Source organism: Protopterus annectens, chromosome 12.part0 (assembly GCF_019279795.1).
Source record: "Protopterus annectens isolate FY-2018-M chromosome 12.part0, PAN1.0, whole genome shotgun sequence".
NCBI lineage: Eukaryota > Metazoa > Chordata > Ceratodontiformes > Protopteridae > Protopterus > Protopterus annectens.
The window spans coordinates 131,487,418-131,511,690 of record NC_056746.1 but is presented as its reverse complement, the minus strand read 5'-3'; positions in this window follow the sequence as shown (position 1 = coordinate 131,511,690).

Sequence of the window (24,273 nt, the reverse complement as noted above, 5' to 3'; positions counted from 1 at the left end):
AAGGATATAGGGAATCTCTAAACTCTGGATCCTACACAGTTTGGTTTTGTGAAGGGTAGATTATGCCTGCTCAACTTGGTAGACTTCTTTGAGTCAGTCACCAGAGCTGTGGATGAAGGCAAGGTGGTTCATGCAGTCTACCTTGATCTGGCCAAGGCCTTTGATACCATTCCCCACTCAGGAATCATAGAAAAGCTCACTAAGCTAGGCATCAATACCTGTACCACTAGGTGGGTTGCAAACTGGCTCACAGATAGAACCCACAGTGTGAAAGCAGCTGACTCCAGTTCAGACTGTCAAACAGTCATGAGTGGAGTCCCACAGGGTTCTGTCCTGGGTCCTCTCCTGTTTGGTATCTACTTCTCTGAAGTGAAATCCAGGCCAACATGAATGGACTCTGGCTGACAAAGTTCACAGATGATTGCAAGTTGGGAGCTATTATTAACTTCCCATGTGATGCTGACATCCTACAGAAAAGTCTCAATGAAACCAACAACTGGTGCCAGAACCATGGCCTTAAGATCAATGCTAAAAAAATGTGTCGTCATCTCCCTTGGGAAAAATCCAGTTCCCTTGAATTACCACATTGATGGTAGTCCTGAACACAGAAGGTTTTATAAGAGATCTAGGAACACAGGTTGACAGCAACGTCTCTTTTGACCACCACATTGCCACTGTGGTCAGAAAGTCCTTCTATATGGCACATCTCATTACTAAAGGTTTTGAAACTAGGAAGAAAGAGGTCATTGTCTCCTTCTACTCTTCCCTCATTAGACCAGTCATCAAGTACAATGCCCCATTTGGCATGTACCTCAATAGACACCTGCAACAACTGGAGAGGCTACAAAAGTACCTCACAAAGAGGATCCTAGCCCTTAAACATTTGTCCCATATGGACAGACTCAAACAACTCCAACTATTCTCTTTCTCATATTGCCTACTTAGTAGCAATCTCTGCTTGACTTACAAAGCCATGTCTGACCCAGCTCTGTTAGAAATGCTGCATCTAATGAAATCCCAATCCCTCCACACCACATGCTTCAGAGACCTCAACCTCACTACCACAATCAACAGAACATGCTGTAGGGACAGGTTCATAACCCAGAGACTCTCCATGCTATGGAATAGACTTTCCATACCTGTCAAGCAGAGCACTCACTGGCCCTCTTCAAGAGGAATCTTGATGAGTGGATGGGCAATAGAAAATTCACCCTGGGATCACTCCAGTGGCTCTACTTGACAGAGGCACTAAGAACTAAGGCTGGGTGGCACAATGCCAGGGTAATCCTATGGGCTAGGGTTGTAAAGGCTCCAGGGCCATTATCCTAGTATACACCTATGAAACTATGAACCCTGTAGTGCTGTACAATCTCCAGCTCATGTAGCTCCTGGAAGGTTACCCTGGACCTGAACACTCTTCTCCTTCTCTGCCTAGGCCTATTGTCAGCAGCACCAGCAGCATTGACTTTAGCATCTAGTACATAGAGATGTAGCAGACCTGCAGCAACCCGTAGAATTCTCTCAGTTAAAATTCACAAGTCTGTACTCCAATGGTGCAGAATATGGGGGAAAATCAGATTGTAGGGTGTATGCATACTTTATAGTGCCCTACTGTCAGTGCAGACTGTGTGATTGGCTACCTATGATGCATTACACCTGCCTAGTATATCATTAACATAATTTAATGGCCCTAGTTTAAGTTAAATAGGGGTCCAAACTAATTAATATGTTATTGGCTTTTAGATCCTCTCAATAGTGCCACGCACTGTGCTTTAAGTACCTCGTAGTTAAACAAAGCTTAGCACTTAGTACTCACTCCCCAGATTTCCACACTCAGCATAGCACTGCACCATGCAAACATGTGGAAACATAGTCCCCTTAGCTAAACTAAGCTTGGAAGTGAGTACACACACCCCCTGAAAGGGCATGCTCAGCACGGTAGCAAGCCATGCAAATAGATGTAGCTAAGCTGAAATAAGCTTAGAAGTCATTGGACACACCCACCCCTGATGTCAGCTACCTCCTGTGTAAACACCAGCATGGTTCTCTGCCTGCCTGAAGGGGATATGTGGACATAATTACCCCTTTATGCTACTCATTAACTCCACCTCATTTGCATAGGGATCAATGCTCACAGCCTGGAAACTACACACTTACTAGTCCTACCATGTTAGCAACAGCACCAATGCACCATTGAAGATACTCCCACAAGGTCCTGTAATACATTTCTGTCACATAATATTAATTTTATGTTTTCGAATTTTTTTTATTTTTATAAAGCATGTTTGCACACTGCAGCATGCCACACAGACATGACCAGATCATTAAAAACATTTAATTTAACTTATTTCCTTTAATTTTTCAAACACACCGGAGGATAGTTTTGCTCATATCTGTATGTGGTATGCCATTTCTCTCCACATATCTACATTTTTACAGCTCCTTTTGTCTTTCTACAATCCTGTACACAGAATTTTTCCATGTACATTATGGACACTGATACGGAGTCTGAAGAGTTGACTGTCTGCTTGCTGGATCTCTGTACCTGCCTCATTTGCATTAGATTCACCTGCTTATGAGGTGATTTGCATGCCATGGAACTTCCCGTGTTGGCTTGTGCGGCACGCCGCTCAGCAGTATTTACTGAATCTAAAACCTGCTTACTTTTATGTAAGCAGTGTGGCACGATGCCTACATAGTAAAAAACATGTAAGATTTATTAAATTCCCCCCATAGTCTCATAGATTTAATTTCTTACTGAGTAACACAGAAACAGACTAGCTTCTTTCCAGTATATAACACTAAATTAAATTACATTTTAAATTGCATATTTAAAAGTATTTATATAGTTACAATAAAGTGTGCAACTTGGAAGTATTTATGCTAGTAACACTGTCAGCAGGTAAGAAATAGATCTCAGTAATGGTTGATACATTGTACAATTTTGTATATATGTAAAACAGTACAGGCATCTCATGGGGTACCTGCATTTTTTTTTTTTGCCATTCCATGAAAGACTGCAACTTAGCAAAATGCAGAAAGGTTTCTTACTGTTTTTAATTTTCATGTAAGAGATCATTGTACTTAGGATGCACATATACAAAGTTAAAAAATCCTTTTAATTGGTGTGGTGTCTTATGTAGCTCAAGCAACTTGCAGATTTTTAAAATCATCAAGTTGGGCCATTGTCTCCAACTAAAATCCAAGTTGTAAATCAGATACCAAAGCTACACACCAAGGGATATAAATAAGGATAACTTTTCCTTACTTAAACCTAGGTTTAAGATCACTGTGGGCAAAAGGACATTTGTAGCTGCCATCCACAAATCAGGTAAGAAGATACTTTATGTGTGTATAAATGCAAATTTAAAGAGTCCCTTCTTAAGGAAGGCATATGCGCCTGCTATGAAGAAATGGGTTAAGAATTAAAAATATTGCCTGCAATTTTGCAGCGGTCTTTTTCTGCTTTGCAAATATTTGTCTATCCAAAATATTTGTTGTAAATCTGCATTTTGCTGTCTTTTTCTATCTGCATTTTCAATAATTTGCTTTTCTGAGTAGTGTGATATCTAAGAATATTTGATATTTTAAAATATTGCCATTTTGCACTCGTCATGGCTGAAAAGGGTCAGGTGGCCATCAAATCTAACAGATTATCAATTGGCAATAAATAAATAAATAAATGCATAAATTTTTGTAATGCACAATGGTCTGATATTCTGCATACATGTGGTAAGTGGTGATAATGCCTAAATTCTTGATTTACATTGTTACTTATGCATTATAACCTGAAATGCAAACTAAAGTTATTTCATAATATTACTAGGTGCATTGTAGCATCTGGTGAGTTATGTACTGCGATACATTTCAATCCTTGTCATTATTTATTTTCTTGGGCTGCTTTTTAATAAAGAGCTTTCTAAAGTTTTTGTTAAACCAAAAGCTAAATAAATGTTTGGCCAGATTCAGTAAAGCCTACATGGTAGCAAACTGTTTTGGATTCAGTTAGCTGTGTAGAACAGTGCAGAGCCATGCAAACAAATCAAACGCCATGACATATTAATTGCAGCATAAGCAGCTGAACTGTATGCTAATCAGCCAATCCAAGATGGAGGAGCTATTCAACAAGCTATAAATCAACCATATAGACTCAGTGCTGGTTTTCTCTGTGAATTCCAAAGTCTATTGGAATACAGCCACAGAAAGCAGTCTACACAGAAACAATGTTAGGGGCTGCTGTTGCTTTAATTCATGTGTATGTGCAACAGGCTAGAGTATATGCTGCTGCTGCTAATAGACCAAGGCCAAGAAGGAGAACAGTTTTCAGATCCCGATTAATTTATCACAATCTACATGACATGGAAATTATAAAGCTCTGCAGGGTGGATAGAGGCACACTGCAAGAACTCTGCAACCTCTGCTGTCCTCAACTCAGAGCCAGGGCAAACCAAGGGGAATACATCCCAGTGAAGACAAAGGTGTGTGCAGCCCTTAGAATTTTAGCTGCAGGTACATTTCAGACACCAACAAGGGACATGTTGGGGGTGTCACAGGCATCAGCATCCAGGATCCTCCATCAGTTCTTGAATGCTATGCTCCAACATGCCAGTGACCACATATATTTTCCCCGTACTCCTGAGGACAGGGCCAAAAATATGTATGCAGGAGTTCTGCCCTATAGCACACTACACTGAAGTACTGGGTGCCATGGATTGCACACATGTAGAAATTAAGCCACCCCCTGGGGAACAGGGAAGGCTCTACATAAATAGAAAGGGATTCCACTCTATTAACTGCCAAGTCATGGGTAATGCCAAGGGAATCATCTTGAATGTGTGTGTAATGGCAACCCATGCAGTTACCATGATTTACATATCTAGCACACCTTCCAACAGTATCGGATGTTAATTAGGGGGAATATCCCATAGGGTCATTTACAGGGAGATAAATAAACCAGGAAGGGAGAAATACAAACTAAAACCAGCCATGTGTGGCCTAGAATACAGGTGCAAGCAAAAGATGCTCTAAAAAACCTTGTAGTAAAATCCACTGGCTTTTATTGCTATAAGTTAAAATAAAAGTTATAAGATGAGTGTTTTCATCTTCTAAAACTGACATTTAAAAAGGCTTGGGGATGCAGGTTATACACTAGAACCATGGCTGATGACACCCATCAGAAAAGCACACACACCTGCTGAAGAATGCCATAATAAGGCACACTCTCAAACCAGAAATATCATACAGCTTGTGTTTGGGATGCTGAAGTCATGGTTCCAGTGCCTAGATACATCTGGGGGAGCCCCGCAGTACAGTCCACGTACATGTGCTGAAATATTCACAGTATGTGCTATGCTACATAACATCATCCTGAGAAAACAGCTTCAGCAGAATCAACAACGGGAAGGGGCACACATCCCACCACCAATGGCAAGGTCACCACAACCACATGCAGGTGAGGAGTCAGAGGGTGATCCAGCAGTGTCTGTGGGTATAGGCAAATGTTGGTGTGTTCAATATGCCATTGCATTGGCTAGCAAGCAACTCACAGCACATTCACTCACCACCTAAGGAGCTAAAACCTTCCTCCTATGCACATGCATATAGTAGCATTGATGCCAGGCAGCTCTCACGACCTTTACCCCCCATGTATTGGCTGTGCACTGCTTGCATCAGATAGTCAGCCATGAACTAAAACTGTTGCAACTGCTGGATTTACAAGGTAAGTGTTGAATCTGGAGTGTATTGTATAATAATATGAATGATTGCCATATCCTTGCATGTGTTACTTGGCAGTGTAAGCAAGTAAAAGGTGGATGATTTGTACAAAAATTACCTTAACATGTGACAACAGAGACTTATTTGAGTTATATGCATCCATTATTAAGTAGTAGGCCTCAGGCATAAAAGATTCACACAGTCATATCTCTCAAAAGTACTGATGGTAACCACATGCCCTTAGTTTAGCACCATACATTTGTACTGGAAAATCAATAAAGAGAGAAGTTAGAAAGTAATGAGACACATTTCAGTTTCAGACTTCACAACCCTCACAAGATCATTAACAAAAATGTCTGATGCTCTCAACTGTCTAACTTTCTAAGACCAATATAAGTCAGAGGTACAATTACCAATTCATCATCACAAATGCAGCTATACTAAGCACTAAGTCAGCAATGCACCCTGAGCATCAGACACAAAGCTTATGTATTCCAGAGTCCAAAAAAAAACAGAAAACAGGGATATAACACAGTTATCATTACTTGCAGAGGCTGTTGTGTGTGTGGGGGAGCAAGAAGCCTAGGCTAACACAAAAGGTCGGTGAGTGTGAGTGAATAAGAAAGAGAAGCAGACAGATAAAGTAACAAATGGCTAGTGAGACAAAATGAATTTTAAGCTTCATGGCTGAATCATGTAACTGTTCTGTGTGTGCCTGTATGGGTTCTCTGTGTGAAACTGGTGTGTGCATCTGCATGAACACAGCCAAGCTCTGTGCTGTCTCTACATATTGGTATGTTGGACACGTGTAAGTAGTGCATGGTAGAGCTGGCAGTTCATCATTGTCATACTCGAGAATGAAAACTAGCTCTGCCAGGAGTTGCACTGGCATGTTCATGCCCATGGTCAGATGGACTGCTGCTACTGGAATGTGACTGATGTCTGCTGAGCTAGTTCCCCTCACAAGGATGCCGGGGACCATGACCCCACAGCCAGCCATTTCTGGGTGTGGACAGCTCAACTACTGATGGAGCAGTGGAAGTACTGCCACTATGGGAGAGTGATCAGGCACAGCCACATTAACTAACAGCAGACAATGTCATTGATCTACGCCCATGAATATGCCACCCCCTACGTTCCACCACAGACACTGCCAGCTCCAATGTGTCATTCATCCGATCCATTGAATTGGCAACATGGTGGAGGCAGTTGCACATGTCAGCCTTTGCCACATCTACACTCCTAAGCATTTCTCTGGAGGACCTTTGGAAACATGATCATACTTCCATGATGGCTCTAAACATATGTTGAGTGGGACGGGAAGAGACACTCAGATCAGGTGGAGGATGGACAGCAGGCCTTCTCTGAGCACCTTTAACAGCCTTCCTGCATGAAACCTCACCCATACTTTGGCAATGGCCAGAGTCAACAGGCACTGAAGCTGCAGTAACCACACTTCCCTGATCGATTGTCTCACCCTCCACCTGTCCAATATCTGAGTGCTCACTAGAATGGTTAGCCATAGGCCTACTGGCTGTGTCTGATAGGATTACATGGGATGGCTGTATGTCAACCTTAGTATCAGATTCAATATCTGCACCCCCTGAATGGCCCTCTCTTTGGCCACCATCATCATCAGAGTCTGCTGATACTTTGACATCAGGTGGTAAAAGTTACACACTTCCACTGTCAGGATCAACTGTGATAATAGGCAATAAACACAGGAAAAAAATAATGCCTACGCTATTATAGTCCAACATATGCTAACACACCAATAATGGTGCCACTATTACAGACAGTACAGAATTACACACAACAGTCCTGACACTAACATCACGCACTAAACATTTCTTTGAACTGCTCATCAGTACTGACATAAAAATGTTTGGCTTACCATGTGCAGATGATAGTATGCTCCCTATACTGGATGGTCCCGGTTAAGTTAAGCTAAATGTATGGACAACATCATCACAATTAACAGTAACACAGGGAATAAAGCCTTTTGCCTTTATATGCCCTTTAATAATACTTTTAACAAGAACTTGGTTGCCAAGTCTAACCTAAGCCCCATGGGTAGTCAAACATAATGCGTTGTTAACTGTAGCAATCTACAATCCCCCAACCAATTTCATGTTAAACAGAACTAACATACTGATGTAAATATTTTACTATACAAGAGTATTTAACAATTGAGATACATAAGCCTACCTGGAAGCTCCTCCTGGGACATACTTGCTGTCCCTGCAACAGTAGCACCAATGTCAAGGACAAACTGTTCTTCACTTTCCTGGGAGCTGTCTGGATCCTTGATAGTAGACAGAAACTCTTAATTTGCTGTTAGTGACCCATCCAATCAAACATTACTGCAGCTGCTCTCCTCCGTGCAGTTGAGATCATGTCTGTAGTGCACCTGATCATATGTCCTGTTGTGGCCGCCTACTGCATTCACATCTGTAACTATCTGCTGCCAAATTTGCATTCTGCCTGACATATCTCCATGTTCCTTTCAAGTAGAAAGGCACTATGTCACCTAAAATCTTCCACAGTGACGTGATTCTCAGGGTCACTGAAGGGTGAATATTAAGGGTTGAAATACCTGGGTGTCATAGTCCTAGGTGTCCTAAAACACAACAGCAGGATAAAACACATAGGTATCACATAACTAAAAAAATACCTGTTCCAAAATAAAACAGAAAAGGTAGCATTTCAGTATTATCCACTGGAGAAACATAACACAGTGTAGATATTTGAAATATGAACAACAGGAATTGTGTGGTTGTAACATATTACATTCTCACACAAGGCAAGATTGGATGCAAGACAGGGAGAGTAACAACAGTAACATATCCTTGTTTGTACCAAAACAGAAATGCACTGTTATGGACAAGACCAGCTTATTAAAATTTATACTAATTTCAGTTTATTAATGATGCTATAATATGATTTTTAAAAAGCAAATATAAGTTGTATGCAGGGCTGGGAAATATACAGCTTTATAAGCCACAGTATTACTGTTCATTTTAAACTGCATTCTTTTAGTATGTAATAAGAGAGAATAGTACGTGTTGCATGAAGTGAGGCATGTAGTTATTACAAAAAGGAATTTGTTAGCCTGACTCCTCCAGGCTGAGTGCATTGTTGCTAGAGCAGGTTTGAAACATCCAAGGTCAGAAACAAGACCCTTTGGAAGCATTTGAATCATGTATAGGAAGGTGTTCACATGAAGTCTGAGGCAAAAATCACGAGGAATGAGGACAGTTGCACAGTTTTCTATTAACGTCATGAAATCGCATGAGCAGTTTGATAAGAAAATGTATAAAATTACAGTTTTTGTATGTAAAGTGAGAATGCTTCATCAAGAATTATGAAGAATAACTCCCAGCGCTGTAAGAATAAAATTTCTGTTTGCACATCCTGAAGTGTTGTTCCTGACTAAAGGCATATAAGATAAATTTTTAATGTTATTTATTTATGACTTTAACAATTTGGTGTTGTTCTCTGGATCTGAAATTTGGTATTGCTGCAGGGCAGTTCTGGAATAGGGCCCATCACAGATTTTCTGTGAATTCCACACTGCTTTGTATGGATGGAATAGTCAGAGATTCAGATGTGCAGCTATTCAGAGTGTGCACACATACTAGCTTTGGCAGGGAAATTGCTTTGTAAGGGGAAAATGGTTGGTTTATGTTTTTTTTTTCTTTTAGACAATTTTAGCAAATGTAAGTACATAACTGTGTTTGTAGTATAAGTGCATGACTGTGCCTTTGTTTGACTGAGTGGTTGTAAGATATACCAGTAACATTGGGAGGACCCCGCAGTAAAGGAATATAGTAAATGTATGTGCACATACAGTAAAAGACAAATTAACACAAGGAGGTGCCTTGTGTCGAGGGTGGTACCCTCAGGATTGAAAGGTAAGAAGTATGATAGATGTTTTTATTCTGTCAATGTATGAATGTATGAGAGAAAAAAAGAAAAAGTTAAAAGCTAAAAATAAAGTTAAAACAAGTTCATGAGCCCACTGCATGATTGGGAAGTAGACTGTAAAGTTAAAACAAGTTCATGAGCCCATTGCATGATTGGGATGTAGACTATACAACAAGTTCATGAGCCCATAGCATGATTGGGACGTAAACTATATACTGTTAAAACAAATTCATGAGCCTACCACATGATAGGACATAGAGGTATGTGTTGTTAAAATAAATTCATGAGCCCAAAAGCATGCTGGGACTTAACAGTGGGATTGTGTGAAAGTACCCTCAGAGGGTCCGAAAGAATGGTCAGTTCTGGACACAGTACCTATCAGCACCGTTATCCTGACCGCAATTCTGGAGCTGTAACTTTTGAGCTCACACAGGGATGAAAGCAAGGGGGTGCTGTGGGAAAAGGTTGATCGAAACCTCTCCTCTGTTGCTGCACAGTGACATACTTCCTACCCTTTCCTCCCTGTATGGTGTGTGGATTACTACAGTTATTTTCTGTCTTCAGAATTGCCAAAATCCAGGAGTTGTAAGGTAAGCCTAACATTTTTATTATTACTGATTTATAAAATAAGAAAAATGGAAGCAAACATAAGAAAGCAAGATCAAATCCCTTAAAAGGAAAGACCTGCATATTTTATGCATTTTAATTATTGAAAGGAAAGTTGTAAATATTTGCATGACTGGTTTCAACTTACTAAGAATTGTGCTGGTGGGGCATTTCCATTAAATGGAACTTATGATAAGACTAACTTGCTGACATTGAAAGGTATTTTGGAAGAAAAGAAAAGTAAGTGGGGAACAAATGACAGCATTTTATTCTTGGCACAGTGAAGCACTTAAAAGGGAAAAGGACCAGCATTAAGATGGTTGCAGGATGTTAATAAAAAATTGTTGCAACAAGTAAAAGAGGTTAAAAAGTCAGTACAGACCAGTAAAAAGGAATCCCTTTATCCTGTCTTAGCAGGTTTGAAACAAACTGAGGATGGCCAAAAAGCAGAAACATCTGAAGAGGATGATAATCCTCCAATAGCTACTGCACCACCACCCCCATATGCACCAGTACAGGTATCTCCTGTACAAGAATCTATTGTTTCTCAGACTCCTACCTTTCGGTCTACTGTCCATTGGACATCCAGTTCGCGTAATACTGGTACATCTCAGACTGGTTCCCCTGTTCAGTCTTCATCTTTTAAACAGGCATTTGCAGTCGAGGGGGGGGGTTCTTCTTCCTATCCTTCTCAGATAGCTTCTACTTCCCCAACAGGGGCATTAGTATTTGACACCCATATATCTCACCCTACACGCACACATGATAGAGTACAACAAGAAGAGATTACAACCTCTAGAGGGGATCTATTGGCACCTCTCAGGGAATTTTTGGGGGCTAACAATATGGAACTTCTTCATCATCCTTGGACCCCTGCTGATTTGCATACTATGTTTAAAAATTTTCCAAATATTAGAGAAGATCCATTAAAATTCAAAGAAGAATTAAAAACTATAATAGAATGTTACAATCCCACTTTGACAGATTTAAATCAACTGCTGAGGGTAGTTACTTCAGATGAAATAAGAAAGCAGTTACTGGAAAAGGCTGAAATAGCAGATTTCACTCTCATAGGAAATGCATTAATAAATAAACGAACAACATTGGTAAACAAGGTTACAGATGTGTGTCAATTTAGGACTTACTGTTCTAAAATACAGGCATGTAAACAAAATAAAGGGGAAGTCCTTGCAGACTATTTGAGTCGCCTTAAAACAGTATTTGCTAGACATTCAGGAATACCAGACCCAGAAGAGCAGGCTAAGCCAGCTATTGCAGCAGCCTTTTTTTGCAGGGTCTGCAAGCCCCTGTACAAAATCAAATAAAGCAGGTACTCATAGACTGTCAAGGGAAGGACTTAGAGTCTTTATTAAGTTATGCAAATCACTGTTCAGAGTACCAGGAAAAACAAAGGAAGGATACTGAGGATAAGCTGTTAACTTTACAAATCAGGCAGTTGTAAAACCCAAGGGGTCGAGGTAGAAGCAGGGGAAGGGGTAGAGGAATTGCTAGAGGATTTAGCAAAAGTGCTGGTCGAGGGGTACAAGGTGCAGCTGGTTGGCAACAATGAGCTGGCAGTGCCCCTCCAGCTTCATCTAATACATCTTGCTTTTTACTGTGGAGAAGCAGGACATGTCACATTGAAGAGGGGAGTGCCCACACAGGCAAATTCAGAGACCCCAAGGTACTTGGACTGAGTGGCAACCAAATTATAATAATGCAGTTTTTCCTCCACCACCTCCTCAGACTGGAAGGAGTCAAGAAGCTCCATACTGACTAGGTCAAAAAAATAATACAGAAGTGACTCTTAGCCCTCTACTGCCAATAGATCAAAATGGGCCCTAAGTTAAGATGAAAATAAATGAAAAGAAAAGCCCGTTTCTGGTGGACACTGGAGCTACTAGGTCAATGCTAAAATTACTTCAGATAATCAAATACCAGTATCAGAAAAGAAAGTAAAGGCAGTTAGAGTAACAAATACTACGGTTACGTATCATGTTTCAGAATCCATCCCCATTTTATTAGGTCCGATTGAAGAAAAACATTCTTTTCTTCTGAGTACTACTGCACCAGTAAACCTACTAGGAAGAGATTTGTTATGTAAGCTGGGTTGTACTATTTACTGTACCCCAGAAGGGGTGTATCTAAATATTCCAACAGAATCAGAGGGGGAAGTATTGGCAGTTTTAGCAGAAGCTGAGGAACAGCCTGCTGGAAGCATATAGGCAAATGAAGAGTTACTACAGCAGGTACCTGCCAACTTGTGGGCTAAGCATGCAAATGAAGTAGGTATACTGAAATCAGCAGAATCAGTAAAAATAAAATTAAATCTATCAAAACCTCTCCCCAGAGTTCCACAATATCCACTAAAGCCAGAAGCAGAGTAGGGAATCAAACCTGTAATTCATTCTCTAATACAGCAAAAAATAATATTACCAGCTCAAAGCCCTTGTAATACTCCTATTTTTCCAGTGAAAAAGCCAAGAAAGGATACCTTATACAAGACTTAAGGGCTGTAAAGTAATGCTGTACTACCTACTTTTCCTGTTGTTCCAAATCCAGCAACAATACTGAGCCCCATACCACCTACAGCTAATTACTTTTCTGTGGTAGATTTATGTTCAGCATTCTTTTCTATACCAATTCACCCTGACAGTCAGTTTCTGTTTGCATTTACTTATCAGGGACAGGAATATACCTGGACATGGTTGCCACAAGGATGTAGTAAATCTTCTTCATTATTTTCTCAAATTCTACAAAAGATTTAGAGAATGTGACATTTTCGGGTGGGTCTGTCTTAGTACAATATGTAAATAATTTACTGATGGCACCAAATTCCTTTCAGCAATGTTAACAGAATACCTTGCATCTTCTGGCTATCCTTGCAGGAAAAGGACACAAAGTGTCAAAAAAAAAAAATTACAGCTGTAGTTATCCCTCAGGTACATTATCTTGGTCATTTAATATCTCAGAGTAGGATCTTACAGTAGTTATCCCTCACTCTGAATCATCTTTATTACTTAAAATGAAACTCATCCCTTCTTGACTGCACGTAGAACTAGATATGAACTTACACTTCTTTCTGAACCATCTGTTTCTCTGATCCGCTGTCCTGTTCTAAATCCTGCATCTCTGTTGCCTACTGCTGAGGATGGTAAAGAGCATGATTTTATGTGCGTGTGTGTGTAACTATTTGCTTTCTACTAGGGAGGACTTCAAGGAGACTCCTATACCCAATGCTGACATGCATCTGTTTGTGGATGGTTCCTGTGGAAGAGATCAAACAGAAAAGTTGATCTCGGGAATAGCAGTCTGCACCAAGGAAACAATATTGTTGCAACAAAGATTAGAGGGTGTTCACTCTGCTCAAATACCCGAGCTAGTAGCTTTGCAAAAAGCCTGTGAGTTAGCCAAAGACAAGGTGGCCAATATTTTTACAGACAGATGTTATGCTTTCGGGGTGGTACATGACTTTGGGCAACTTTGGAGAGAGAGGGTTTTTAACCTCTTCATGAAATCAAATTAAAAATTCAGGGTACATAAAATCATTGTTAGATGCACTTTTGTTACCTAAAAAGCTGTCTGTAATCAAATATTGTGCCCATCAAAAGGGAATAGACGCTGTAACAAAGGACAATAACTTAGCAGACCAAGTTGTTAAACAAGCAGTAACATGGTTACAAAAGGTAACAATGTGGCACACCAAGCTGCTAAACAAGCAGTAACATGGTTACAAATGGTAACAATGTGGCAGACCAAGCTGCTAAACAAGCAGTAGTAAATTGTTGTAAACATCTTTGCATGTTGACAGCAACAACTACAACAGGTAAGACAGCTTTATTTAATCAAATTACCCGAAGTTGGTATGTCCCTCATGTCTCCTCTTTGATACTTCAGTATGTACAAAATTGTAGTATTTGTTTGAAATATAACATAAGCAAACATGCCAACAGCAAATCTGCATGTTTGCCTTCACCCTAGGAACCTTTTGTTAATATACAGCTGGATTTCATCCAAATGCTTAAGACTAATAATTTACAATTTATTTTGGTAGTAGTGTGTATGTTCTCAGCATGGGGGAAGCTTACCCATGTCGCACAGCTGATGCAGTCACATTTATTAAAAAATTATCTGATTATATACCGAAATTTGGTATACCCAGCATTGTTAACAGTGACTAGGAAACTCATTTTAATAATAATATGTTTAAAGAGTTATGTAAAGCTTTTAATACTAAGTTGTGTCTTCACTGTCCCAATCATCCCCAGTCATATGGATTAGTGGAAAGGGTGAACAGGAACCTTAAAAATAAAATTTCGAAGATTTGTGCTGAAACCCATTTAAAGTGGCCCAAAGCCCTTCCCTTAGCATTAATGAGTATGAGGGCCTCACTAAATGCCACCAAAAAATTGAGTCCATATGAGATATTAATGAAAAGATCCATGGCCCTTCCAGCTACCCCTCCAGTGGAAAATGCTGATTTAACTTTGTCAGATGATGGTCTGATTTGTTATTGTAGGAGACTCCTCAAAATTTTGCAGCAATATCATCAAACAGTAAAAGCAACATTATGAAAGCCTCCTGACCAACCCTGTCATCAACTACAACTGGCTGATTGGGTCTACATAAAAAATTTTCCAGAGGAAAACTGCCTCAGTCCGAAGTGGAAGGTGCCTTTTCAGATCCTGCTAATGACTGCAGTTCGCTGTCCAGGACTACCGACGTGGATCCATTCATATCATTGCAAGAAGACTTGTTGTGTGGGGATCCCAGATGAATCATTGCAGCCAACAGAGGGAGATCAAGGTGTGAAAATAAATCATCTGCCCAGTGAGAAGCTCAACTTCGGTAACTGTCCTTGATGAATCCAGTGACAACAGGTACTTTTGCTTTGTTTCTGCTGCTGTTCCGTTCTATAAACTGGTCGAGAAAAAATAGTTTCTTGCTGGTCCTTTGGCTATATGCCAAAAATCTAAACAAAACAAACTGCTGGAAATGTTCACGTATACCTCATCATTCCAAGGCAGGGATTCCCATGATTCCCATCCCTGCATCATAAGTGTCATTTACAAAGGATCTTTATGACATCATCTTAATCTGGCATAATGTAACTGATTTTTCAAAAGTTGTGCCTCTTCAACTTGCAACCACACAACATGGAGACACATGTTATGCCAGAAATGGGACTGTTCCAGTAGGGAAAAGCAAATGTAATGACACCAGGCATAAAAGTTTGTTAAACTCTTTGCACTTAAAAAAACTATGACTGGAGGTGTGGCATGGGCATGATAAGTGACTGTTACTACATCTGTGGTAATCGTTCCTACCCCTGGTTGCCTACAGACGGGTCTGGATGTTGCTTTATAGGCTATATTACTCCTGCTATTCAACATTTTGAACACCCGCCAGCAGGTAGACTGAGAAATAAGTGAGCAATCCACTGAACTGAGCAAGTATTTTCAATTTTTAATCCTGGGTATGAAGTGCAAAGGACAATGCTTGAAATCATCATACCTGCCCAAATTCTACAGGAGGTGGCCAACGAAACTTCACATCACATCAGCATGGCAAATCGAGAAATGACTGACATGCAAACTGTGGTGTTACAGAATTGAATGACACTTGATATAATGCTTGCTGCAAAAGGGGAGGGTCACTTAGCCTCATAAGGAATCGTTGCTGTTCATATATTAGTGACTATCATGATAAACAGGAAAAACTATCAAACGTCATGGAATAAAGGGCAGTATTTTTGGTAACCTGGGAACTAGCATAATCCAGGGTATTGTCATTGTACTTTTTATTATATTTGTAATCATTTTAGCATTTTCTATTCTAAAGGCTGTGATTACAAAATGTTTAACCTCACCTGCACATGAAATGCCACTGCATGCACAAATTAATTACAGTTCTATATTGACAGAAAATGATGACTACTATGACGCTGAGGCATATTTTATCAAGTTAAAAAAAATAAAAATATAATTATATGTATGGTATGACACTGATAGTGTCAGTGGAAAAAAACTGTTATGGGACAAGACCAGCTTATTAAAATGTATATTAATTTCAGTTTATTAATGATGCTATAATATGACTGTTAAAAAGCAAATATAATTTGTATGCAGGGCTGGGAAAAATACAGCTTCATAAGAAACAGTATCACTGTTCATTTTAAACTGCATTCTTTTAGTATGTAATAAGAGAGAATAGTACGTGTTGCATGAAGTGAGGCATGTAGTTATTACGAAAAGGAATTTGTTAGCCTGACTCCTCCAGGCTAAGAGTGCATTGTTGCTAGAGCAGGTTTGTAACATCCAAGGTCAGAAACAAGACCCTTTGGAAGCAGGTGAATCATGTATAGGAAGGCGTTCACATGAAGTCTGAGGTGAAAAATCACGAGGGATGAAGACATTTGCAAAGTTTTCTATAGGACACAGTCATTATAATGTCATGAAATTGCATGAGTAGTTTGATAAGAAAATGTATAAAATTACAGTTTTTCTAAGTAAAGTGAGATTGCTTCATCAAGAATTATGAAGAATAACTCCCAGCGCTGTAAGAATAAAATTTCTGTTTGCACATCCTGAAGTGTTGTTCCTGACTAAAGGCATATAAGATAAATTCTTAATGTTATTTATTTATGACTTTAACAGCACCTTCGCTCCCTCACCCCCGAAAGAACTGGGAAATGACACATTTTTCTAAAAAAAATAATAGAATGCTAAAAGTGCTATCAAATGAACTGTCCCTGAAACGTGTGCAGATTTAACACAGAACATTCCATTTAAGCTATTGCCAATCATGTATACCTGTGAAATACCCTGACAAACATGCCCATGCCATCAGTGGACTTCTAAGTAATATATACAGATAATAGTAGCATGTGCTAATTAATATATTAAATAAATATGAAACAGATTTTTCTTAAATGACATTTCAGCACCTGCAGTATAATGCTGAAAAATGCATGCATACCTTCTCAAGTTCAGTAGTCTTCTGTGCAGAAATATATCCCAAAGTAATAGCCACATAAGCTATTGGCTTATGTGTTCTCCACATAAGCCAAGTCTCCTCATCTTTAGGTTTCCTAGCTACATGGTTGCCTTGTTATGGTGTAGATTTAGGGCTGTTAGGATGGCGATGATGCAGATGAGGTGTGGACTCATTAGACTTACTGTATCCCAAATGCTTGGCCACATGCATCAGATGTAAACATAGTGCAGGCACTTCCTCAGTGTTTGTTGCTAATCAATTGCAACTGTGAATGATTACTGGTAGGGAGGAGGAAAACACAACAGCAATGCAGACTGCTCTACCCCCAGTGGGTGTGTCAGGTTAGACTTACAAAGTCAATAGAAGTAATTTTATCAAGGTTGGAAATATAAGTAAGCAACACGCAATTTGCAAGTTATGTTCATTAACATCCTACCCCCCCTTCATTTGTTGACAACTGTATATTATTGTCATTTAATATACTCACAAAGTTTAAGGACCAGATATAGAATGCCTTACAGACTGCATGTCTCAGATGAAATAGAAATAAATGGTTATGTGATCAGTCAGTGCACTACCATCTAAAATGTATACATGTACAAATAACTATGTGTTTTCTTAGTACTTTGGATAATGTTGTAGTTGGTCATATGCAGAGTGACTTCAGTTCCCTGCTGCAAAGCTGTTTGTGTGGCAAAGATGAAAAGGCACCCTTACTGTGTTCTGAAGGTTCGTTGGCATGAAAGTTCAAATCCAGATCTACATAGAAATATTTCAAGTGTACTAACAAACATTTTGCAGTGTTTATATCATAGATCACTTTTCTTCATTTCAACTACTTTTTCCTTTTATTTATTTATAAATTTATTTATTTATGCGTTTATTTATTTATTTATTTATTTATTTTTGCCAGTGTTTTTGTGGTGGACAGCTTAGTGCAAGCAAGGTAAATGGAGAAAATTAATGTCAGGTTTGGCTGTGCTTATCTCAAATGCACTATGCTTAGCAATGTGCAAACCCAGACTACTGGACCACACAAGAAGCAAACAGAAAACCTGCAGACAGGGCATCTAAAAATGCAAAAGTAAAAAAAAATACATTGCTGGAAATTTTGCTTTCCATTGCTCAACAGCGCTTAGCACCATTGTGCAGCAGTTAGCAAGGTTGCCCAACAGCTTCAGTAATCAAACACCTGCAGACTGGACACAGACAACCAATAACTGAAAACACATGCATTCAATTAATTCTGTTGGGCACCCCACAGACATGCTAAGCAGTGTTGTGTGGTGGTTAACACAGACAAGTTAAGAATAAGTAGGAATTTATGCATATGTCATGTCAGTAGTGCAGTGGCAGCAGATGTAAGTGTAAGACTGGAGTACAGATGGCCTTGGGTTTTACTTCAGGGTGAACAAATTATTTTTTACTGTTGCAACAGTACAGTTTATAGCAATGAATTGTAAAACAGACAAGTGTTATTTCAACATTCTTGTGGCCACAGGTGTAAGCATAAAACTGCCATACACATGGTCCTGGGTTCTAATATAGGCCATTTCAGACATTTTTACTGTTGTTCCATTTCCCATTATATTCACTCTCACTTATAACACTTTAGATAGTGGAGCTGCTCACGACTCATCACCATGCACACATGTAAACAACATATAGGCTTCACGCCAAGCCTACACAGTGGTTGTGTAACCCTTAATGATGTCAGCTTAGGGATACTGTATGGTACCACCAATGGATGCATCTTGATGCATGCCTGGTTCTGCGTCTATTAAAGTATGTATTCATCCCTCACACTTTCTATATACTGATGTCAGTGAGGATAAAGCTTTCTACCATAAATGCTGGCTTCCTGAAAGTTGCTACTTAAAAAAAAAATGAAAAAAAAAATGCCCGAAAATCAAAGTAGCAAAAACTCACTTTTTTGTTTTTTACAGGAGGCAAGCCACCCTGTACCCCCCAAAGTGACAGGCAGGGTCCCTACAAACTCCCAAACTTACATATACCAACTCCAAGGTTGTACCAACTCAAAAAAAGGAGAAATCTCCCTAATAAGTTCATCATTACTGGTGTACAATTAGAAATGCACCAGCAATGATTTCTGATGGAGAAAAGTGTTTGGCCTTATGCCACTCTTTTTTTTTTTTCTTTTCCTTCAGGCTACTGATACTTAGGGGATTTCTTCTCAAGACTGTATAAAGAAGCTGGGATAAAGTTTACTGTTTGCCCTCAGTGCATGAGCACAAGGAAAGTGTGAGGGAGGAATTTAATAAAGCCTACACATTATTTTTCCATGTAGGGACTGCGCCGAGCTATTACAGCCACAAACATTTTTAGATTAAGTAAGCTGTGCTGATTAGCACGTATGAGTGCGCCAGCACGGAAACTTCCATGGCATGCAAATCACCTCATAAGCAGGTGAATCTCGTGCAAATGAGGCAGGTAGAGTGATCCAGCAAGCAGATAGGTAGCTCTGCATACCTCGTGTCAATGTTCATAATGCACATAGAAGAATTCATGTATGGGAATATAGACAGATGGAAGGGGCTGTAAAAATGTAGCTAGATGGACAGAAATGGCATACCATGTACAGATATAAGAGAAAATATCCCCTGTATGTCTGACAAATTAAACAAATTAAGTTAAATTAAATTAATTTTTTTAATAAACTGAGCATGTTTGTGCAGTGCGTCACAGTGCACAAACATACTTTAGAAAAAAATGTAAAAAAAAAAAAAAATGTAAAAAAACAAAATTAATATTATGTGACATAAATGTATTACAGGACCTTATGTAGAGTATCTGCAATGGTGCATTAGTACGGTTGCTAATGTTGTAGGGCTTTGAAGTGTGTAGTTTGCAGGCTGTGAGCATGGATCCCTATGCAAATAAGGTGGAGTTACTGAATAGCACAAAGGAGTTATCATGTCTGCATATCCCCTTCATGTAGGTAGAGAACCATGCTGTTGTTTACAGAGGAGGTAGATGACAACAGGATAGGGTGTGTCCAATGACTTCTAAGCTTATTTCAGCCTGTTTGCATGGTACACCACAGTGCTGATTGTATCCTTGCAGGGGGGGATATGTGCACTCATTTCTAAGCTTTGTTTAGCTAAAGGGAGTGAGTTTCATCATATTTGGGCAGCGTGCCACCATATTGAGGGTGGAAGTTTGTGGGGGGTGTACACTGACTGCTAAGCTTTGTTTTCCTATGGAGTACGAATTTGCTTGGTGCATAGCAGTGCTGATTGTATCTAAAACCCAGTGACACATTAATTAGTTTGGACCCCTATTTAACTTAAACTAGGGCCATTAAATGATGTTAATGATATTCCAGGCAGGTGGAATGCATCATAGGTAGCCAATCACACAGTCAGCACCTACAGCAGAGCACTATAAAGTATCCATGCACCCTACAATCTGATTTTCCCCCATACTCTGCACCATTGGAGTACAGACTTGGGAATTTTAACTAAGTAAATGCTAGAGGCTGCTGCAGGTCTGCTACATCTGTATGTGTTAGATGCTGAAGTCAGTGCTGCTGCTGACAATAGGCCTAGACAGAGAAGGAGAAGAGTGTTCAGGTCCAGGGTAACCTTCCAGGAGCTACATGAGCTGGAGACAGTAGAGCACTACAGGGTGGACGGAGACATCCTACAAGATGTCACTGAACTTTGCTGCCCTCAACTCAGACCTCGAGCCAACAGTGGGGAAACCCATTAGAGTGGAAACAAAGGTATGTGTAGCCCTTAGGATATGAGCTACAGATACTTTCCAAAGACCAGTTGTGGACATGATGGGGGTCTCAGAGGCATCTGCCTTCAGGGTACTCCATGAGTTTCTGGATGCCATGCTACCACATGCCAATGAGCACATTTATTTTTCCCTCACCCGTGAGGCGAGAGCCAGCAATATGTAAATCTTCTACCATGTAGCACACTACCCTGAGCTACTGGGTGCCATAGATTACACGTATGTATACATCAAGTCACCACCTGGTGAGGGGGTTAGAAACTTTGTCAACCGGAAGGGGTACCACTCCATCATCTACTAGGTCATGTGCGATGCTCAGGGGATTATCATGAACGTGTGTTCTGACAGCCCTGGCAGTTATCACGACTCCCATATCTGGCAAGCATCGCAGCTCTACCAGATGTTTGCTAGGGGGGGCATCCCACATGGCCATTTACTGGGGGATGCTGGCTACGCATTGGAACATTTGATGTCACCCATCTGAAATGCAGACATACCCATGGAAGACACCATAATGAGGCACATGCAGAAACTAGGAACATCATAGAGCATGTGTTTGGGCTTCTGAAGTCAAGGTTTCGGTGCCTCAATAAATCTGATGGAGCCCTGAAATACTCACCAGCCATATGTGCACATATGTTCACAGTATGTGCCATGCTACACAGTCTAACCCTATGGAAATAGCTGCAGCAGGATCAGCAAAGGAAAGGATACACAGCCCCCCACCAGACCCTACATGACCACAGCCACAGTCACAGGAAGACATGGAGGAGGAACACCCTGATGATGTCCCTGTAGGCAGACATAGGCATGCCCAGTAAAACCTGGCTTTGGCTAAGAGACAATGCATAGTACATTCACTGATAACCTAGGGCCCTACAGACTGACACCTTACCCCTACTCATTTACATATAGTAAAATTGTTGATGCTAGACAACCCACACAACCTGTACCTATCCATGTATTGGCTGTGTACTGCTTGCATCACACAGAGTCAGCCCTAAACTGCAGCCATGTCAACTGCTGGGTAGGCAAGGTAAGTTTCTAACCTACACTTTACATTTAAAGATTGCTATGATATGGTATTGTATGTATGGATCTTCTGCATTTACACAAGGAAATATAGTGGGCTAGCTGGACAGAAGTAACATCCACACAGGACTACAGGTACCCAGTCCAATAGTATGTGTTCCTTAATAATCACTAGGCCTCATGGTTGGAATATGCACTGCATCAGTCAAGGGAGATGTTAAACAGTGGGGCACATGATATTGAACTACTGCCTATCCCAGCAGATCATGTGCTGCTGTTCCCCCACCCCCAGCACCACAGTATTCTCATATAACTTCTTTAACAGTAAATCAGCAATGGTATATCAGCAGGCCAGGCAGTCTCAGGGTTGTAACATAGAACTCAATCTTACAATGTATGTCACATGTAACACAGGAATAACAATGTATTTATGCTGTTGATTGTGTGATGACTGACTCCACTGTGTCTGGCAGCCTGTGTGGCTCAGTGGACTAGGGAAGTTAGCATGGGTGATGGTGTTGATACTTCTAATCTGGAAGTAGGCACATCTTTTGCATGTGGGGTCTTATTATGTGGGTGTTTACACAGACTGTCAGTCTGTGTGTGGTATAACATTATGAATCTCAGTCACATATTAAGTACAGCAGACAGCTGGGGGATGTCATGGATATTTTGAGTGCAGTGCAGTACTGCAGACACAGAGACAGATGCCAGTATCTGTAACATATTTCTCAACCTCTTACTGCAAGAAATCTGTTCAAAGCCCAGCAAAATGGGGAGACAAAGGCCCACAAATAGGGGCAGGTGTTTAATACTGCTCTCATAAATGTAAGCAGTTGGTAAAATAACAGGTTTTTTTTCAACAGACAATTTTTCTGAAGGATTTGAAGTCAGACACTCAAATGTATGTCACTATTTAGTGACTTCACTCCTAAGTTCATCCAAGTGATTTGCCAGAAAACCACAAATTTTATGAGGAACAGACCAAAACAATGAGCCAAAACTCTGGACATTCTGCGAAACTGTGGACAGTTGACAGGTATAGTCTGTAACACACAAAATCATGGACTGGAGTACAAGTAGGTTTGGCCTGGAGTCACTTTATAAGTACTGACAATCACACTGGACATGCCCAACCACACTTAAAATGAGAGCAATTCTGTTGCCTCATTATCAGACTGACCTGTTATGTATAGATATGTCTAAATGGGTTCTGTCACTTTGTTCGAAGTTTCACTACTTCAAACTCCACTTCACCGAGTCCACTTGTTCGAAGTAGTGAAACTTCGAACATTGACTTTGGCAGGCACACTATAGCACGGAATGGGAATATTCCCTTTTCCCTGCTGTAGTGCGATCTCCGAGTTGGTATATTTAAGTGGGGTGTATGGGGGTGCAGGGGGGGGGCTTGCCCCTCTGCAAAAACATATTTTAGTGTTTTTTTTGGGGGGGGGTAGAAGACTTCAGCGAAAGTGCACTTTCGTTTAAGTGGACTTTTGTTAAGTGTAGCGTCTACTGCTTAATTTTGAAGAAATGTATTTTCGATGATAAGCAGTAGACCCATCTAAACATACAGACATATAGGTTCATAGGTTCATAGGTTGATACTAGGCTATCTGCCCTAGGGCATTTATAAGCCTAGCCAGAGTGTGTTTGGCTTTCGCCACCCTTTTAGATTAGTGCCTTTGAATAGTAGGTCACAGAAGATAGCCCTTTTAAGGTTCGTTTACTGTGCCTCTGTCTAGCAGGGACACAGAAGAGATCCCCAGGGTAAACTTATGATCTCCCATCCACTTGTCAAGATTTCTCTTGAAGAGGGTCAGTGAGGGGCTCTGCCTAACTTGGACTGGGATTTTGTTCCAGAGTGAGGGGAGCCTCTGGGATATGAATCTGTCCCTCCAGCATGTCCTATTTATTTTGGTGCTGAGGTTTAAGTCCCTGGAGCGTGTAGCTCTAAGGGATTTGGATTTCTTGAGGTGGAGCATGTCCATTAATTCTGGGTTGGACATGGCTTTATACGTCAGGCATAGATCGCCTCTGAGTAGGCGGTAGGCAACTGAGTGGAGCTGGAGTTTCTTTAGCCGGACTGCATAGGGCATCTGTTTGAGTCCCTTGATCCTCTTGGTGATGTACTTTTGGGATCTTTCCAGTTGCTGCAGGTGTCGGGTAAGGTACATCCCAAATTGGGCATTGTATTCAATTATGGGCCTGATGAGTGACGAGTAGAGGGGCACA